Here is an 18,611-nt window from a genome sequence, read left to right as displayed (position 1 = left end):
TTTCTGGCTCAAGTTCAAGAAGCACCCTGACAAGCCATCTTCGTCCGTAGTCGATAACCCGCATCGACCCAACAGCTAGTCAGCGTATGCTGGTTGGCGTCGGTCGTCGGTGGCCTGTGAAAAGGTATCGAAGACTGGTTGCAATCGAGCTTGCTGCGGTCCTGGCCATGTAGGTTCACCGCTTAACCTCTCCCGTATCGGTTTTGAGTTTATGTTGGTACCGTACTCCACCCAACGACGTCGTCGAACGGCTGCTACTGCCGAGACCCAGCATTATGCACAAGTTGAAAACCGGCAAACCGTTATGGGTGTAGTAATAAAATCTACATATGTTTTCACATATCGAGAATTTATTGATTTCGAGTGGAACCGAAGCGAAGCGGACGCGACGAGGCGAGGGTCTGATTCCATATTCATATGTTGTGGGTACTCAGGACTCGGGGCTTGGGAGTGAGTCAAGGGGGCCCGATATGTGATTCTCGCTTGCGTTATCTAGTCAGTTTCTCATAACTTGCCTGCAGGCCGCAGCCTCGATCCGAACATCCGACATCGGAGGCGTTGTTGGTTGCCAGTTGGTGGCCACTGCAGGGCTGGTAGCGAGTGATTACGGTTCTGAGTTCATGTAGAATCCGAAGGTTTTTTTTTCAATAGAATGTTGCTGTTCAGCATTCTCGCACGGTGCCATGCCTACAGAATCTATCCTGATTTGATAAACCTTAGAATGCTTGGTTCGCCGTCGAGTGCAGGTAATCTCGTGGTTTATTTGAAACACTGACATTATTGTTAGAAGTTTGTAAGTATCCGAGGAAGACGAATTCCTCCAGAAATCTACAAATTTATCAAAAATGAACCTTGAACTGAAAAAAAATGAATAAACCCCTCTAGAAACTTGTTGTTAGAAAATTGGTTCGAATTGCTTTATTTTTTTTATTTCTGTACATTTTTACGAAAATGTAAGCTTCTATGGATTTTTTTTCAGTTTTTTTCTAAAATTCCTTTCAACCTGCTTAGACAATGTCTCTAAACTTTCGACGATTACTTTGAAAATTTCATCGGCAATTTTTTTAAATTTTTTTCTGAAATTTACATGTTTCTTTATGCAATATTTGGTATTATTTTGAGAATTTTTCTGAAATTATTTTGTGTACATAAGAGAATTGTAGGAGTAATTTCAATATGGGTCATTCTATATGAAGTGACCGAGAAAATGTGAAAACTTGCAATCGACCATCACGGATTTGAACCAAATTTGGCTGAAACATTTGTTTAGATGGAAAAAGAAAAATCCAAGTTTTGGTGCCGATCGGATCACCCCTCGGTCCGTGGCGGCACCCCTCGTTTTGGCCGATATGAAAATTATCCTCTCTTTCTTTTATTTTTATCATTGAAACGATTACACATACGCATTTGCGACCTTTGACACTTTTATTTTATTTTATTTTTTTTTAAATAAAGGAAATCGTTCAGGGAACCCAGAAAAAATATTATTTTTCTGATACAGTGTTGCCAAATATCATATTTTTCAATATTAAAACTAAAAATCGATTTTTCTCAAGATACGTATATATTGATTTTAAAAATTTTGATTCCATCGTATTTATCAGACGTTTTCCGATCGAAAAAGCTCAACTCCCCAAGGTAATTTGCGTCGTTCCTGAGGTACAGTGTTTTTAAGAAAAAATATTCATTTTTTTCATATAAAGTATCACATAAAATCAGGTGCAGTTTATAAATTTCGCAAAAAAAAACATTGTTCGATGCCATATAAAGACGTTTTGTGCTGATTTGAACTATATCAAGTATAATAAGGATTAAGGACGAACGGGACGGTCGGGAAAATATCCGCCATTGCTCTGAGTGGCTAAAATGGTAATCTCAGATTCTACTTCATATTATGGAACAAAAACTTATCATCGTGTATGCTCACTTGCAGTGCGTATGCTGATTATATTTCAGCCTGTTTTGTGCGACAGAAATCGAGATTACCATCTTCAAAATCGCGAGGCAAATTATTAGAAAGAGAGAAAAGATAGGAAAATTAACACGGCGTCCCGCATCACCTTAAAAAATGGGACAGCAGTTCGTTTGAGACTCCTGAAGTACAAAAGAAAATGCCTAACAAATGTGCAAAGCAAATTCTAGATAAGGTGCTTCAACAATTTAAAAAAATAAGGAAATTTCCAACGAAATTGTCAACATTATATCTATATCTTAAATAATTACCGTAGCAAATGTCAAGGGAATTAACAAAGACATTTGCAAAAAAGCCAAAGAAACAATCTACAAAAATATTGGAGTAAATCTCAAAAGTAATCGCCGAAAGAATTCCCAAAATAAATTGTCAAAGATTAAAATCCAAACAAATTTTAGAAGGAATTCAAAATGGAATGATCGGAATAGGTATGGTACCTTATTTTAGAAGAAAAAAAAAACGAAAAAAAAATACCGAGTGTATTAAAAAGGTGTCGAATTTTTTCAACAAAAACTGCAAAGGAATTTCCAAAAGAAATTACCGAAAAAGCTTCCAAAAGTTTAAAATGAAATATCACAGAAATAACCAATATAATTTTTATACTAATCCACAATACACAAAAATTTGCAAATATAGTGTGATTCTGCGAATTGGCGATTGAGTAGTACAATATCTTCGATCAGCTCCTCATCATTTAGGGCAATGGCTATTATCGCTAATTCATCGTCAGAATTCTCTATGTTTGCCAAATCCTTCTCTTCACTTAAAAAATAAATCAGTTTCTTTGCTTTCTGCACATCTACAAAAAAAAACAACTCATTCAGAAATTGTTTTTTTTCCTTTTTTTTCATTTTATCACATTTGAATATGTTTTCACCAGTTCCACTATACATTAATTTGTTTTGCTGCTAAACTGTTTAGCCTCAGTTGTACATTTTGATGATTGGGGGAGAGGGGGGAGGCTATGGTTGGGGTGAATATAAACGAAAAATTTGACTTATTTGAGAGTTTTTATAAAAATGGTCATTTTTCAAAAATTGCCTTGGCGGAATCTCTCAATTTGTTTCTTTTCAATCGAAATGCTTTGCAAAAATCAAGAGTGGGACACCTTGATTTTTCAAACTTCGTTTTTTTTCTGTGGAGGGTGTTTTTATTGATAGAAAATACTAGAGTTACATTGAGTGATTTCAACAGTTTTGTTTCTTATAAGGAGTGTAAAGTAGTTGAAAAAGTTTACAACGGTCTGGAAAACTATTTGATTCGATATTAAAGTATTTTTTTTTTCAATCATGATACATACTGTATGAATCAATGAAAAAAAGGAATGCTAGTTTTGACATTTTAACAATTAATATTTAACTGGGACTTTGATCAAGAATATTGAATATATGTTTTTAACAAAACTTCCCTTGAGAAGAAAGAACTCACATTTTGCGTATTTGTTGGGAAAGGATTCGATCCCAGGTCCTCGGCGTGATAGAATACATGTTTTTAAAATGTTGCCCACCTTAAGGGGGGAAAAATTGGAATTGCAAAAACATAATGCTCGAACATTTTTTTTTTTTTTTTGCAAATATTTTCTTTTCCAAAATGGTCATTAGGCTGCGGTTTATTTTAGCTGCTGTAAAGTTGTTGAAACTTGGAATTCTTTTCTGGATTCAAATGACAAAATAGAGAAGCCTCTGAGTTTGAGCCAATTTTTTTTTAGTAAAATCTGCCAAAGTATGCCGAAAAACTAGATTTGTTTATGTAAATTTGGACGTTTTTTGGCAATTTTTACTCAAAATCAGATAATAAGCATCATAATTAGGGATAATGAACATGATAGGCATGAAAGTATGTTTTAATTCAGAACACCTGTGTTTAAACTTAAGTTTTGGGATTCCAAAAACAATTAAAATTTTTCGAAAATCCATGTTTTTTTTCTTGAAAAACACGTGATTTTTTATGGTTTTCCATATCTATCCATGTTGAAACCATTTTTAAAGGTACAGTTTTTTGACAGCATTCTTGATCAATAAAAATGTCTACAAAAGCACGATAAAAGATTTGAATTTGGTCAAGCGATTAATGAATGATAGGCCCTCAAATAGATTTTTATTTTTTAAAAAGAAGAAAAACACCCTAATTAATCCACCTAGCGGTGATGTCTCGTGCCTTCGAAAACACATTTCAACACAACTCAAGTGACATGTTGATGAATACCGCACTTTCATAAGTTTTACAGAAATCCATGTCATGGCATCAGAGATCATATCGTTCATCTGGCTTTTGATTTTTGAGCCTTAAACTCTTGAAAAACAACATCTATCTTTAATTTTGAACCGCCATTTTGGATTTAAATCTGGCAGCTTGAAAATTCTGGTGGCCATTTTTGGACTCCAGACTTCTTCCCCTAAACCTCCATTAAACCGCCATCTTGAATTTTGAGACGCCATCTTGGATATTTTGGTCGAAATCTTGGATATTTTAATCATCATTTTTGGACTACAGATTTCTTCCCAATACTAGATATACCCATGTTGTATGGTTTAGGCTACAACCATGCAATAAGAGTATATTTTTCGCTGCCATCCATCTAACATATACTCTTATTGCATGGTTTCAGGTCCTGAAAATTTATTTAACAGTCATCATCTTGAATTTGGAGATACCATATCTTGGATATTTTGATCGTCATTTTTGGACTCCAGACATCTTTCAATACCAAATATACCCATTTTGCTTGGTTTTAGATCATAATACTCCATTAAACAGCAGCCATCTTGAATGTTGAACCGCCATCTTAGATTTTAGACCGCCATCTTGGATATTTTGGTCACCATTTTTGGAGTCAAGACATCTTCCCCATTCCAAATATACTCATATTGCATGGTTTCAGGTCCTAAAACCAGTGTCGAAAAAAATCAGCACAATGATGTTCAATTTGTGCGAAAACGAACACAAATAAACCAAATAAACTAAGTTACCCATAGACACGAGGTCGAGAATGAACATGACAAAGAAGAGACGAGACAATGAGAGCGGTGTCATCCACTGTAGTTGAAGTTCAGTTTGAGATCCTGAAACCCTATTGAACCATCTAGAATTTGAAGCCGCCATCTCGAATATAAGGATGCCATCTTGAATTTTGGGCCGATATCGTGGAATTTCTGGTCTCCATTGTTAATTTTTGCATAAAATTCGTCAACCATACTAAAGGTTACAAAAATCTCCGCAGTTTGATGGGACATGTTCAGGGCTTAGTTCAGTTTTATATACGACCAGTTCCACCGGAGCTGATCTGGATCACTGAAATGGCCATAACTCCGGAACGCATAGACCGATCCGAACCATTTTGAATAGCCAATAATGCGGTAAAGTTCCGGTTCGATTCGAGCTATAATCCGAAAAATCGGCCAATGGGAAGTGCCTTAAAAATAAGTGAACTTTTTTTTGCGCACAAACATACATACATACACACATACAGACATCATCTCAATTCGTCGAACTGAGTTGATTGGTATATGTGACTTGACCATCCGAGCCTTCTATCGAAAATTCATATATTGAGTGAACATATAGCCTTTTAGTACACTTCGTTGTACGGGAAAGGCAATAATATCGTCTTAATTTAAGACTCTTAACAATCATATTGGGTTGACTTTGGAAAAAAAAATCTACGAGCTTATCCGATTACACATTTTTTTGTCTCAAGAGCAAACTTATGCGTCTCCGACGGATTTTGGGCCGCTGAATCCGAATCCTGGCTCAGATTTGCTCCAGCACGTCACAATTTTGAGCTTTACTTCGATTTATAGGGCAAAATAAGCGATTTCGGGCTTTTTTGATGGCATGCCATTAATTAAGGGAATATCGTTTTGAAGCAATGAAAGGGTAAATTGGTCAATTAACATCTAAATTAACGACTTATGCAAAATATTTCGTTTTACCAATTCAAATTTGATAGATATAAGCATTTTATGTTAACCCTCTAATACCCAAATTTTTGATTTTGATCTAAATATCATTTTTCGTCATCTAAAATCGATTTAAACATTGATTGATTGATTTGTCTTTATTAGAGAGACTTTCAGCCCTTGGCTGGTTCGTCTCTTTCGATTTAAACATGTTTTGGAAGATGAATCTTTTTAATTCTCGATTTCGTGAATTTCAGTTTTGATTTTTCTAATTTTTATTTTTGTACATCCCCACACTTTTGTATTTTTCCTGGAAGCCAATTTGGGGAACTGATTTTTTTTTGAGATGACAACATTTTGAGATTTTATGATTATTGTTGAAATATTATTATTTTAAATTTTTTTCACAGAAAATTTTATTTTCCTTGTTATTTTAAGGAAAATAATTTTAGAGTGCATTCGATTCCCTTAAACTATGAAACAAGGATAGAATGATTTGGGAAAAATTTAAAATATGTTAGTTGTAGCGATTCAATACAAAATAAACAATGACTTCTAAAAGGTGACTAAAACATCAATTTTTAAATGATTTAAAAAAAATGTAAATACGCTTCAACAAACACCAAAATCCATTTTGAGATATACAGAACAGTTCTAAATATCAGCCAAAAATATATAAAAAAAAAATGATTTTCCACGAAACAAATATTACAAAAATGTTCAAACTATACCCCGTCTAAAGGCGGGATTGGGTATTAGAGGGTTAATAAGTATACTTGCATGCAACTTTTGGAGGGTGACTTGTACCGGAAATATCGTACCTAACATAAATCGATTAAAACTATCAAATTTGATTTGGTAAAACGAAATATTTTGCATAAGTCGTTAATTTAGATGTTATTTGACTAATTTACCCTTCGATTGCTTAAAAAAATATTTTCATCATTGCATAGCATGCCAACAAAAAATCCCAAAATCGCATATTTTGCCCTATTGAGGTATAGCTCAAAATGGTGGCGTACTGGAGCAAATCTGAGCCCGGATTTGGATTCAGCGACCCAAAATCCGTCGGAGACACGTAAGTTTGCTCTTGAGACAGACCAATAGGGGAAGATGATATAGATAGATGAGATTAGAATTGAACCTTATGACAACTAAGTTGCCGGGTCATTAATTGGCTCGGTAGCTTAGTTGGTAAAGCACTTGTCTGACGAATAAGGGTCGTGAGTTCAAATCTCACCTGAGCTGTGGATTTTTTCCCAATTTAACCAATAATTTACCCATCTGTACATATGTGCGTTGAGTTATTTGAAATTCATAGTTAGTTTTTGTTTTACTGTGTTATGAATTTGAAATAGATTCATAAAAATATTGAGAATCGGTTGAAAATGAAAAAAAAATATAGCACTAAAAATGAAAGCACCTTTTTATTATTGGGAAATTCAACTTTGATACGTTTGCGTCACCTCTAAATCTCAATATTTTTAGTTTGGCAGTGGATACCTGACACTGAGGAAGTTTACAAATTTTAGTCGTAATACGCGTATCTATCAAAGGATAACCATAACCGGGTGGAACTAAAAGGTACAAAACTGATAACACTCATTCGAAGAGGGTATTCTGCTTAGAGGGTTCGAAAAGTCGGTACTAGATGGCTAAAGACTTTATCAGGAGTATTGGATATTTGTGTTTGAATAATAGCATGAAACGAGCTCACCAACGACTCATAGTCGTTTATTTTTTTTGCTGAAATAATCTCAAATTGCCGCTACTAGCCCTGGCAGCACTGCATGCAGGACATTACGACAAGCAAAAGCAACTCGAGGTCTACCATTGAAACCGTGGCATGTCACCACACGGTCATGAATGGATATGAACGACGCCAGGAGTCGTCGTGTGTCCCATTGCTATTGGTGTGCCATCTGCTAGGTAGGTACAATGGAACTGTCGCCGTGTGCCCGGCGGGGTGGAAGCGCTTTGATTGAAAGCATAATATTATTATATTGCTTTTGTACGATTATTATTTCGACAAGACCTTCATCATCCTGGTCCTGGTCTGGTACCGACCACCGCCACGTCCTAACGTGCAACGCAGCAGCAGATCGGAATCGGAACAAAAAGCCATCGAAATCCGATTCGCACCTTGGACCATGGACCATGTTCCAGACGACACACTGAGCAACTGTGATGTCGACGGTCTCCTCTGACTGTGGGGAGCAAGAGTGCTTTGACATCTATGGGATGTGTGGAATGATCAAGTACCTACACATGCGAACACACGCACATCCCCCCAGCAAGTCCAATTCAAATCCACTGAGCCGTCCCAATTGAACTCAATGAATGTCGAATGACGGTCTGCCGACGTGAGCACTATATCGGTTCGGTAGATGGCCATGTCAGAACAAGAAGCCGAAGCACCTACCGCCGAAATTTATCGCTTTCCAGCGGCGGTTGCGGCAGTCAGTGGAGCCATGCGCCTAGGAGGACCGGAAAAATCCATGGAAATGACAAATATATGAACAACGAGATGAAAATTTTAGTTTCACATGTTGGCACAAACTACTCGTAGCAGGTGGGCACGGTGGGAATTCTTGGATTTATTGATGAAGAGATTCCGTTGATTGATTGATCGATGTACAGGTATGACCGAATGATACATTTAATTTGAGTATCACCTGAGTTTTACTTGAGCTTACCTGAGTGTCACTTAAGTGTCACATGAGCTTCACTTGATGAATCCTACTTAATTTCTTTCAATTTTCTCTTCAGTTTCAGTTGACTTTCCCTTTAATTTGAAATTCACATGAGTTTCAATCGAGTTGCATTTGATTTTCACCTGAGTTTCAGTTGAGTGTCGGGTGAGTGTCATTTGAATTTCAATTTCGTTTAACTTGAGATTCGTTTAAGTTTGATTATTGTTATAATTAAATTTCACATGAGCTTTTGCTTTATAAACTTCTCGCAACCAGTAAACGTATAAGATGTTGCATAAGATGATATAGTGGAGGTAATATACGTACATGCCTCCATTAAGGCACATGTAAATGTACGTATATCGCCTCCACTTTAACATCTTATGCAACATTCTATACGTTTACTGGTTGACTGGGCAACATGATCAGAATATGACGTGATTCACCAGGTATTTTTTCTCCGTGTAAGCTCGTAGAAACCCATTCAACTGAGGATAATCACAAATTTGCCAGGCCAGTCCTAGAATTGGGCAAGATTTTCATGCCGCTGCTACCAACGGTATCGTATCGATTGTGTATTGCCAACTGGAGCGAATTGGAGAGGCCATAAATCGTCTCGCTTCGAGTTTCGCTCGCTAGTCTTCACGGCCAGTACATAGAGAGTAGCGGTCGGTGGAAGCGCACTGCACTTGTGGCTGTCCGTTTTTAGGAGGGTACCACTCGGGACTTGACCTACGGCTATAAGTCTGCTTCCTTGATGGTTCAATGCTTCCTTCCTTCCGGGAAGCGATTTCTTTTTCTTTCTCTCTCCATCGCTCTATCGGATACATTGTGGGGCTACAAAAAGAGGAGCAAGAGGCGTGTCTTGCTTTTAACTTATTTTCGATTTGTGAAATCCGGTTGAGGCATTTTACGACTCGGCACTATATGCTATGAACAACAAGCCGGTCTCGTTAGGAAGAGGAAATGCCCAATAAGACTACGATTCGATCGACCTAGTTCTTTATCGATTCGGCAACAAGCAATTCGAGAATTTGTTGGAATAGCATAAACTTGTTGAAATTAGGAAATGAAAGATAGCTGCATATGATAACTTTTCATTATGGCATTCCTTGTAATATAAGAACAAAATAAGAAAAAAATACTTTAATTTTACTTTAAAAAAAGAAGATTAGTCAGCCGTAGTTAATTATCCAGTATCGCCAGACCAGCTAAAGCCTGCGCACTTTAGAATCGGTACACTTTCAACCGGCTGCCGCTCAAAAACGGTGTCACTTGGATAAAATCGTTGTTAGAAGCAATTGAAGCTTATCTATTGTAGTTTGTAGAAAAAATATAAAATTTGCTGTTTTTATATTTTTAGATGAACTATTGATCTAAATTCGTAAATAATGCCAGCTTTTTCTGCACACGTTGAGCAAAAACCAATCATTGTCAGATTCAAGATTTCTGTAATAATATATAATTACCAAACCCACCAATTACGCAGTATACAATAGTTGTTGGTATTACGATTGTTGATTAAGGGGGGTAAAATATTCCATGAGTGTTTTAAAATTTCCAATATAGCTATGGTAAGCCTTTGATAGGTTTTATGGAAAATTAAAGGCTTGCAAAGATATTTAAGGTCAAAAAAGTTGTTTTCGCATAAGCTTTAGTTCGGAAAATACGCATACGGGAAGGATACTATACGAATAGTATTGGAATACAAGAAACCAATGATTTGATGCAGAACATTAAAATTAAATGTGGCTCGAAAGCTGTATTGACTATTGCTGACGAAATTCATTGGATGTATTTTGATGGCGTGAAATATCTAACGATGTTTTTAATAAAACTGAATCTCCTCAGAAGTTTTTTATTTGTGTTCATCGAATCACATCTATAGTTCCATAATCTATATGGTCTTCAGTGTTTTATCCATGAAAACTATCTTATTTTAGGCTTATTATGAGGAGTTAGTCTTATAACTGTTAATTTCCGACTACTGTGAGGGAAAACTGCTAATAATTCCAAAAATAATCCAGGTTTCGATATGAATTAAGTTGGGCCACTTGAATTGGGGAACTGTAGATCCCAAAAACGATCCCAGGAATTTTTTTTTCATAAAAAATTACTTTGAGTAAAATTATGTTTCGAATATAGCGTGAATGGACAATAAGGCTATAAGTTCATTATGGTCTTGTGAACCATATTTGTCAAGAGTTTAATGTCGTAACTTGTTTTGAGCACATCTTTGATGAATATAATTTTGTTTCTTGTGGAAATATCAGCCCGTAAGCTGTAAAATTTGCAAATGTTGACGATCATTGGTTTGTGCAGAATAAAATGGCACGAATTTCACAATCAGGTCAAAATTTTATCTTGAAGAACTAAAAACTGATTTTTTCATATTTTTCCTACAAAATACAATAAATAAGCTTCATTTGCTTCTTACAACATTTTTTTCTAGGTTAAACCGTTTTTGATCTGCAGCCGGTTGAAAGTGTACCAATTCTAAAGTGCGCAGGCTTTACACTCAAACGAGGAACTAACGAAATAGTTGCTTGAGACCAACAGGCATCTTAAGTGTATCGTTTTTTTAGGCAAAAATGACGCCTGCTACGTCAGATTGCTGGTCCATGTGAGGGGTGGGGAGTGAAGTGGTGATTGTAATCGCTTTTTGCCAACAGACCGCGGAATTCACTGCTTTTGCACAAGTTCACAAGCGGATGTTGGAGTAGTGTTGGGAAATGTTTATTGGCATAGGGGTTCACCCATTGGTGCGTGGATGCCAGGCGTAAAAAGACAGATTGTGTGAAGATTATTGTGAAGCGGTACAGTTGCATAACTTGAAGGCATTATGTGATAGATTTGCTCTGTGCTGGGAAAGTGGGAAGTAAGAGAAACGTCTTTTTTTAATGGAATTCGCTAGGCCACTAAACTTTAAAACAACTTTGAAATAGGGGTAAAACTATTTGGACCTTGAAGATAAGATTATGCTGATCATCTGTTAGCATAAGTTATCCAAATCACCTTGGAGATAAAACTATATTATCTAAAGCTTTGAACTTGCCGTCCTAGTCGCTGTCCGGAGCGTGTGAGTTGCACCTAAGGTTCAGTTGAGTCTCAATTTCACTCGCTTCATTGTCACTTCACTTTAGTTTCAACTGAATTTCACTTTATTTTAATTTAACTTGAGTTTTTCATTAGTCGGAGAAGGAAAATTGGTTCCGTTAGAAATGTTCGTTCTATCTGACGCCAGAATGCCCGATGTGAGGACATTTGAAATTCTGTGAAGAAATTTTAGCGAAGACATATGAAGACATTTCAAAACATGTGAAAACTTTTGCAATAAGAAAACAAATCAAAAAGCAAGAAAATATGTATACGGTTTGGGGCAATTTCGAAGGTTGCGACCATTCATTTACAAAGATTTACATTCATTTGCTATTATCTCAGTTCAGAAGCATGCTATCGAAAAACAATGTATGGATAAATTTAACCTTGTAGTTTTATCTGAAAGTTTGCCGAACAATATTGGGGTCGCAAACGTATACCAACGTCGTGAGCGAGCTGTGAAGGCAACTCTCCACACGGTGAATGTAAATTACATTCACGCTGTGGAAAGTTGCCTTCACAGCTCGCTCACGACTTTGGTATGTGTGTGCGACTCCAATGTTATTCGGCAAACTTTCAGATAAAACTACAAGGTTAAATTTATCCATACATTGTTTTTCGGTAGCATGCTTCTGAAATGAGATAATAGCAAATGAATGTAAATCTTTGCAAATGAATGATCGCAACCTTGGCAATTTCTGATAGAAATTTAGATAATCTTCAACAAAACTTTGCAACTGAGAGCTCGATAAGTTTTTTGGTGAAAATATGCTGAAGTATTAGTTTGATTTTGGAATGAGTTATTAGAAAATGCCACTCAAATTAAGAACTTTGAATATACAAGCGATTCAACCTATACAATATTAGGATTAATTAATTTAAGACTTTTGCAAAAACCATACAATTTCCAAATTTATTTTGTTTATCATTATCTATTTAACAATTGAAAAAGAAATAACTAAAATATCTTTCATATATTTTTCTAGATAACTTTTTATTCTACTATCAAGTTTTGTTTATTCCATTCTAGGCATTAACAGACACTCTTTATAGAACTTTTTCCTTTTGGAATTCTTCTGAGTCTGTTCCCATTTGTTTTTCGATAATCTCTTCCAAAATTTTGTGGTACCTTAAGTTTTGACGAGCTTTCTTTGGGAATTCATATCAGGGGTAATTGAGAATTATTCCAAGAATTCCACTCTGAAGTTTACGCACATTGTCCAGGAAAACCGACTAAGAATTCTCCTTCCTCCTACTGTTCTGTATGACGGAGGGAATGAGAGACGAGACCGCACTGCTAACTTACCGATGTAGTTTATTGAACGGATGAAATACAAACTCCTGACATCTATTGCTAATTCTACAATGTCATAATTACAGCTATAAAAGTAGGTAGTTTAATATAGGGGAAATTACCTATTCTCGGCCGTTTTGTTCTCTTCGTCTTTGGGGTTTTTTTGAAACCTATTGAACTCAGAGTTGGTCTCAAATCCTTCCCAACTAAGATGAATTATATGGCCAAGTTTCAGGCAATTTGGCTGACAAAAACCCTCCGTGACGAAGAGAACAAACTTGCCGATAATACCCATTGTCACCCTATTACAAAATCTTTCTGCAAGATCATTTTTAAGAATTTCCCCGATGATTACTCGAGATTTTTCCCAGGCGGCGTTTTTCTCCTGAAAGAAGCGAGTTTGCTGTTTCTCTGGGTTATATGCTGCAGCAAAACATACTAGCACTTCCCATCGAATCAACTGTTTTGTCGTCTTCGTTTCACGCGTTGTTAATGGCATCTTTGACCGCACTCTAGCAGTTCTCAATAGAAACCTCATTGAGGTCAGTCCTGCCGGCAATGCTTCCTTGAGACCCTGTGCGTATGCAATGGTGTTGCATTTGGTTAGCTTAATCAGTCTAGAACTCAAGAATTTCTCCATACTTATATTTCCAGCAGTTCTCCCAAGGAACAACAATTTCATTTTAAGATTCCTCCTGGATTGTTAACTACAGAAATCTCAAGATTGTTCAAGGAAATGCTCAGAAGGTGTCTCGAACAATTTAACCAAAGCTTTAATTAAGAGCTCCTTCGAGGATTTCTTGAAGAATTGTCGAAATGCTCATCCAGATGTTACTCAAATTCCCGGATGATACCCACTGATATCTATCGGAGATTTCGGAGAAATTTTCTTTCTCAGAAATTCCACCGAAGGTGCTTCCAGAAAATCACCGAATATTTGTCCAGGAATTCAAGTGAAACGTCTTTGATATTTCGCCAAAAATTTCTTAAAAATCCTTTTCATATTTTTTTCCGAAGAACCCTCCAAAATTACTTTCGTTTTTTAAAATTCCTGCGCGGATTCCTTCAAAAGTTTCTGCCATGCCTCCAGAAATCCTTCGAAGATTCCTTTGGATTTTTTTTAAGATTCCTCGAGAAGTTCAGTCGAGGCCATAAATTTATAAATTTCTCCGAGGATTTGTTCGGAGATTTATCTTAATCTTTCTTGAGAAATTCCTGCGAAGGTTTTATCATTATTATAAGCTTTATTATTGAAGCTTTCAGCTCTTGGCTAGTTCTCCTCAGATAAATACAACCTGCGAAGGTTTTTTTTTCAAGGATTCTTTCAAAAAATCTTTCAAGAAATATGGAGGATTATTCAGAATTTTATTACAAAGATTTTTTCAAATTTTGTGAAAATTCCTCCAAAAATTCATCCACAAAATCCTCCATATAGTTCTTTCAGGAATTCATTCCAGATGTTCTTTAGAAATGATTATGGGAATTTCCCTTTAAAAGTACCTTAAGAAATACATCCAGAGGCTCCAGAAATTTATCCCGAAATTCTTCCAACTAACCCTCCAAAAGTTTCTTTAAGGAATCCACCCGAGTTTTTCCAAAGAGTTCTCCAAATATTGTCTAAAGAAGTCATTCTAAAATTACCCTCGAACTACGCCTGAAATTTCTTCGACAACTCAGGCCAAACATTTCAATAGGTCCTATCTGCATTTGAGAGACTCTCTTTGTTCACTTTCTATTTCAATTATTGTGTAATGGTACACTTTTCAATTATTTTTACAGTACAAATCAAAAGACGATTGTTTTGACCATCGTTCAATGCAAGAAGACAATCATGAAACAAATAATCAGCTGAGATATTAACGAAAGAGAGGGAAACCAAAGAGAGCCTCTCTTCTACAGATAGGACCTTTAGACATGATTGGCCTGAACTTCTCTTGTAATTCTTGTGATGGAAATTCCTACAAGAATATTTTTTTTTAAGATTCCTTCTTAAAATTTCTAAGAGGACCTTTTCAGAAACTGCTCAAAGATTTTGTTCCAAAAATGTTTACCTTCGTATGCGTGTCTTTTTGCGAAGGCGTGAATGGTTTCTCTGAGAGTATTTTTTCTAAGATGTTTTTCTGGGGGTTGACTATCAGTCACAATAAGTTGCATTGATTTTTACAGTAACTTCGCTGACGTTTCGATCCCTTATGGGATCTTTTAAAAGACTCGATACAAGTTAAAAAAGTTTTTCCCAATCTTAAAAATGTCGGTCTTGAAAGTGTTGCACACCTTCCTATCATAGGGAACATAAATTTATACTATGATTAAATTTATAGTATCACCATCAATTTTATTCAGGTGTTTATATTTCCTCACAGTATCTACAACTTTCCTTAACATTGTAAAACCGATAATATTGAAACAAAAAGTTATGTCAAAAAACACTTTTTAAGGGGGTATTACATTTTATGCCTCTATAGTTCCTCATAAGTTTGTTAATTTTGGAGATATAATTTTGCCGTCTTTGACAAAGTTTCTCAAAAAGACTCCATATACAATGTTTTCATAGACGTCTTTAAATTTCAACCCCAATATTTTTTTTTTATCTGGGTGTACTCCTCCCTTAACAAAAAAAAGTAATTCCTTTGTAAAGTAAGGCTATAATCAATACTTTTTCCGCAAAATTTAATGTTCCCTTTTTTTTATTCTTGCCACTGTGCGGCTGCACAGAATGCTCCACAGATGGGTTTAAATTGGTGAGTTCGTTCCATATTTCTATAATTATTGTCCAGAATTGTTTCAGAAAGTCCTTCAGAAAAGTTTCCTTTAGAATCTCTAGAGACATCTCAGGAAGTTCTTCCTGGAATGCCTTCAGAAAATTGTGCAGTGATTCCTTCAATCATTTCTTTAGGGGATCCTTCATGAATTCCTTCAGTATTTATGTGAAATTTGTTCTTGAGTTTACAAAAAATCCCTGAAGAATCTAAGAAGGAATCCCAGAAAATAAATGATTCCAGGAGCAATTTAAGATTACAGTCTTACAGGAATTTGTGCAACAATCTACAAGGAGTTCATAGAAAAATATTTGAAAAAAAACGTGGAAGATCCACTGAAGGTATCCCTTGCTGAAACTTTCGAATCCTTAAATACAAAAGGAATCTTTGGAGATATTTTTGAAAGAATTCTTGAAAAAAAAATGATATTGCTTAATTGGAAAAACTTCTAGAATAATCACTTAGGCGATCTCTGCAGAAGTCTCTAATCGAAATCCGTAAAAAATCCCTGCGGGCATTCTTTATGGAATTCCTGTAGAAATGTCTGAACAAATTTCTGGAGATATACCTGGAGAAACTCCTCGGAAGAATACGTAAAGAATTTAAAGCGAAATAAAAAAACTATTTAAGATACTGAAGATTTCTTTATCAAAGTACTTTGATAGAATTAGAATTTAGAATTTCAGAATATTTCAAGAAAAAAAAACGCCTGCAAAGATCCCTAAATAAATCGCATCAAAAATTTTCAAAGGATTTCCTTAAGAAATTCATAGATCTATTTTTAGGTATATTTCCAAATGGAAATAGATTCCTGAAGGAATCTCTGAATCAATTTCTGAAATTATTTCTGAAGAAATTCCTGCTAGAATTTCCTGAAATTATTGATCAAAAAATCTGCATGAATATTTACAGGATTTTATGGATGAATCCCAGAATTAATTCTTCTAGACATCCCTGCGGGAACGTTCTTTGGTAGTCCTGAGAGAATTCCTAAGGTAATCTCAAAGATATTTCTATCACGGTTTTCGAGAAATTAAAATATGCTAAATTTTAAAAGCAAACCATTGAATACTTCATCAAGGAAGAATTTTCTGAATTTCTCAAAGTATTCCTGAAAATAATTCTTAAAACAGACCTGTGGAGAAATCTCTGAAAAAATACAGAAAATTTAAAAAATAAATTTCTTTAGTGATTTCTGACGAAAATCATGGAACTGTTTTGAATCATTAGAAGATTTTTCAAAGAAATCCGTGGAAAATGTCTGATTGAATCTCCAAAGGAATTTCTGGAAGAATTTATAAAGAACAGTTTACAGGCAATTACTGAAGGATTATTCTAAAAAATCCTGGCAAGAATTTTTGAAAGAAACTTGTGGAACATATCTAAAAGATCTCTGTTCTTTTGTTTTTCTGTAGGAAACGCTGGAAGAATTTCTGAATGGATTTATTTAGGAATTAATGAGGGAACCTGTGGAAGGTGCCCTAGAACTCTGGGATACATTTCTGTAGAACCATATAGAGAAATTTCCGAAAGAAACTCTGAAAGAGTTTATGAAAAAGTTCTTAGATAAATTTCTGTCTACCAGTCTACCAGCTCTCACTCAAGAGAACTTCGGAGGAATTACTGAAAAAATCCCTAGAGCTTTTCAAGAATTTCTCAGATGATTCCCTGACAATAACGGGCTTAGTGATTGAGTGGCTACTGCAGAAGGTCTTGGGTTCAATCCCTGGCCCGACCCTTTCCTCCTTATTTGTATCTTTCTATGTGCTTTCTCCCTCCTCTCTACAAATACAATTCATGTACATTCATATTTTCTTTCATAGCATTTGCTAGAACCAGAGAAGGTTGGGAAAAAATCCATTTCCCTTCCTTCCAACTTTCACTACACAGTATCTATCAGATAACGCCTTCAAATTATGCAATTATGCGAATTGTGCCGCACATCTTCAGAAACACACAATTCTATCACCTAACGCCTGGCATCCACGCACCAATGTATGAACCCTCTGCCAACCATATTCCACCAACACTCCAACATCCGCCTGAATTTGTGCAGACGCAGAGGTATATTCGGTCTGATGTGGATACAAATGATTACAATCATCACTTCCTTCCCCTTTCTCACATTGACCAGCAACCTGAGGTGGATGACGCCATTTGTCGCCTAAAAATAGAAGATCACCAACACTCACACACTGAAGATACCTGCTATGGCTATAGTCCCCGGCAGATATCTCATTGATTCCTTGTGCGAGTGTAGCTGGCGATACTGGAGAAGCATCTACGGGTGGTCAATCAAACTCAAGCTCAGAGGAATTTCTGACATATTTATTATAGTTAAAAATTTCTTGGAAGAATTCCTCAAGGAATCGAAGAAAGAAAATGTGAAACCAATGAATGCTTTTCAAAATGAATTCTTTGGGAAATTTCTGGAAGAATCTCTCGAAGAATTTATTAGTAAACGTTCGAGCAAAGTGATACTAGTCCTTATCACCGTTGATGTAACTAGTACGGTAACGACTCGCGGCACACGCTATGTCTGAACCAACAGATTATAAAAATTGAATGTACATCGGGTTTCTTTCCATAAAACATCAGTATTCAAGCTATATTTTCATTTGCAGATAGTTTCAAAATATTCTGTCGGGGAAATTTTGATTTTTCCATCTTTTTGACAGTTTTTCATACAAATTTGCTTGAAATCCTCATTTTCGGTGAATTTCTCTCCCATACAAAATGTACGGAAAAATTTTCACCGATAGAATATTTTAAAACCTTCTGCAAATGAAAATATAGCTTGAATACTGATGTTTTATGGAAAGAAACCCGATGTACATTCAATTTTTATAATCTGCTGGTTCAGACATAGCGTGCGGCAGTAACCTACAACAAGCT

At 35.7% G+C, this 18,611-nt stretch overlaps 1 protein-coding gene and 1 non-coding gene across 8 annotated transcripts in view; both read left to right on the top strand.

Moving 5' to 3' along the window:
* Positions 1-18,611, top strand: part of LOC115262131 (CUGBP Elav-like family member 2) — a 1,100,715-nt gene that overhangs the window by 250,187 nt on the left and 831,917 nt on the right. The gene's annotated exons all lie outside the window — the stretch shown is intronic.
* Trnav-gac (transfer RNA valine (anticodon GAC)) lies at positions 7,048-7,119 on the top strand. Its single transcript has one exon. It is a non-coding gene; the product is annotated as a tRNA-Val (tRNA).

Source organism: Aedes albopictus, chromosome 2 (assembly GCF_035046485.1).
Source record: "Aedes albopictus strain Foshan chromosome 2, AalbF5, whole genome shotgun sequence".
NCBI lineage: Eukaryota > Metazoa > Arthropoda > Insecta > Diptera > Culicidae > Aedes > Aedes albopictus.
Note: the sequence above shows the minus strand (reverse complement) of the source record. Positions and strands in the feature narration are given on the sequence as shown.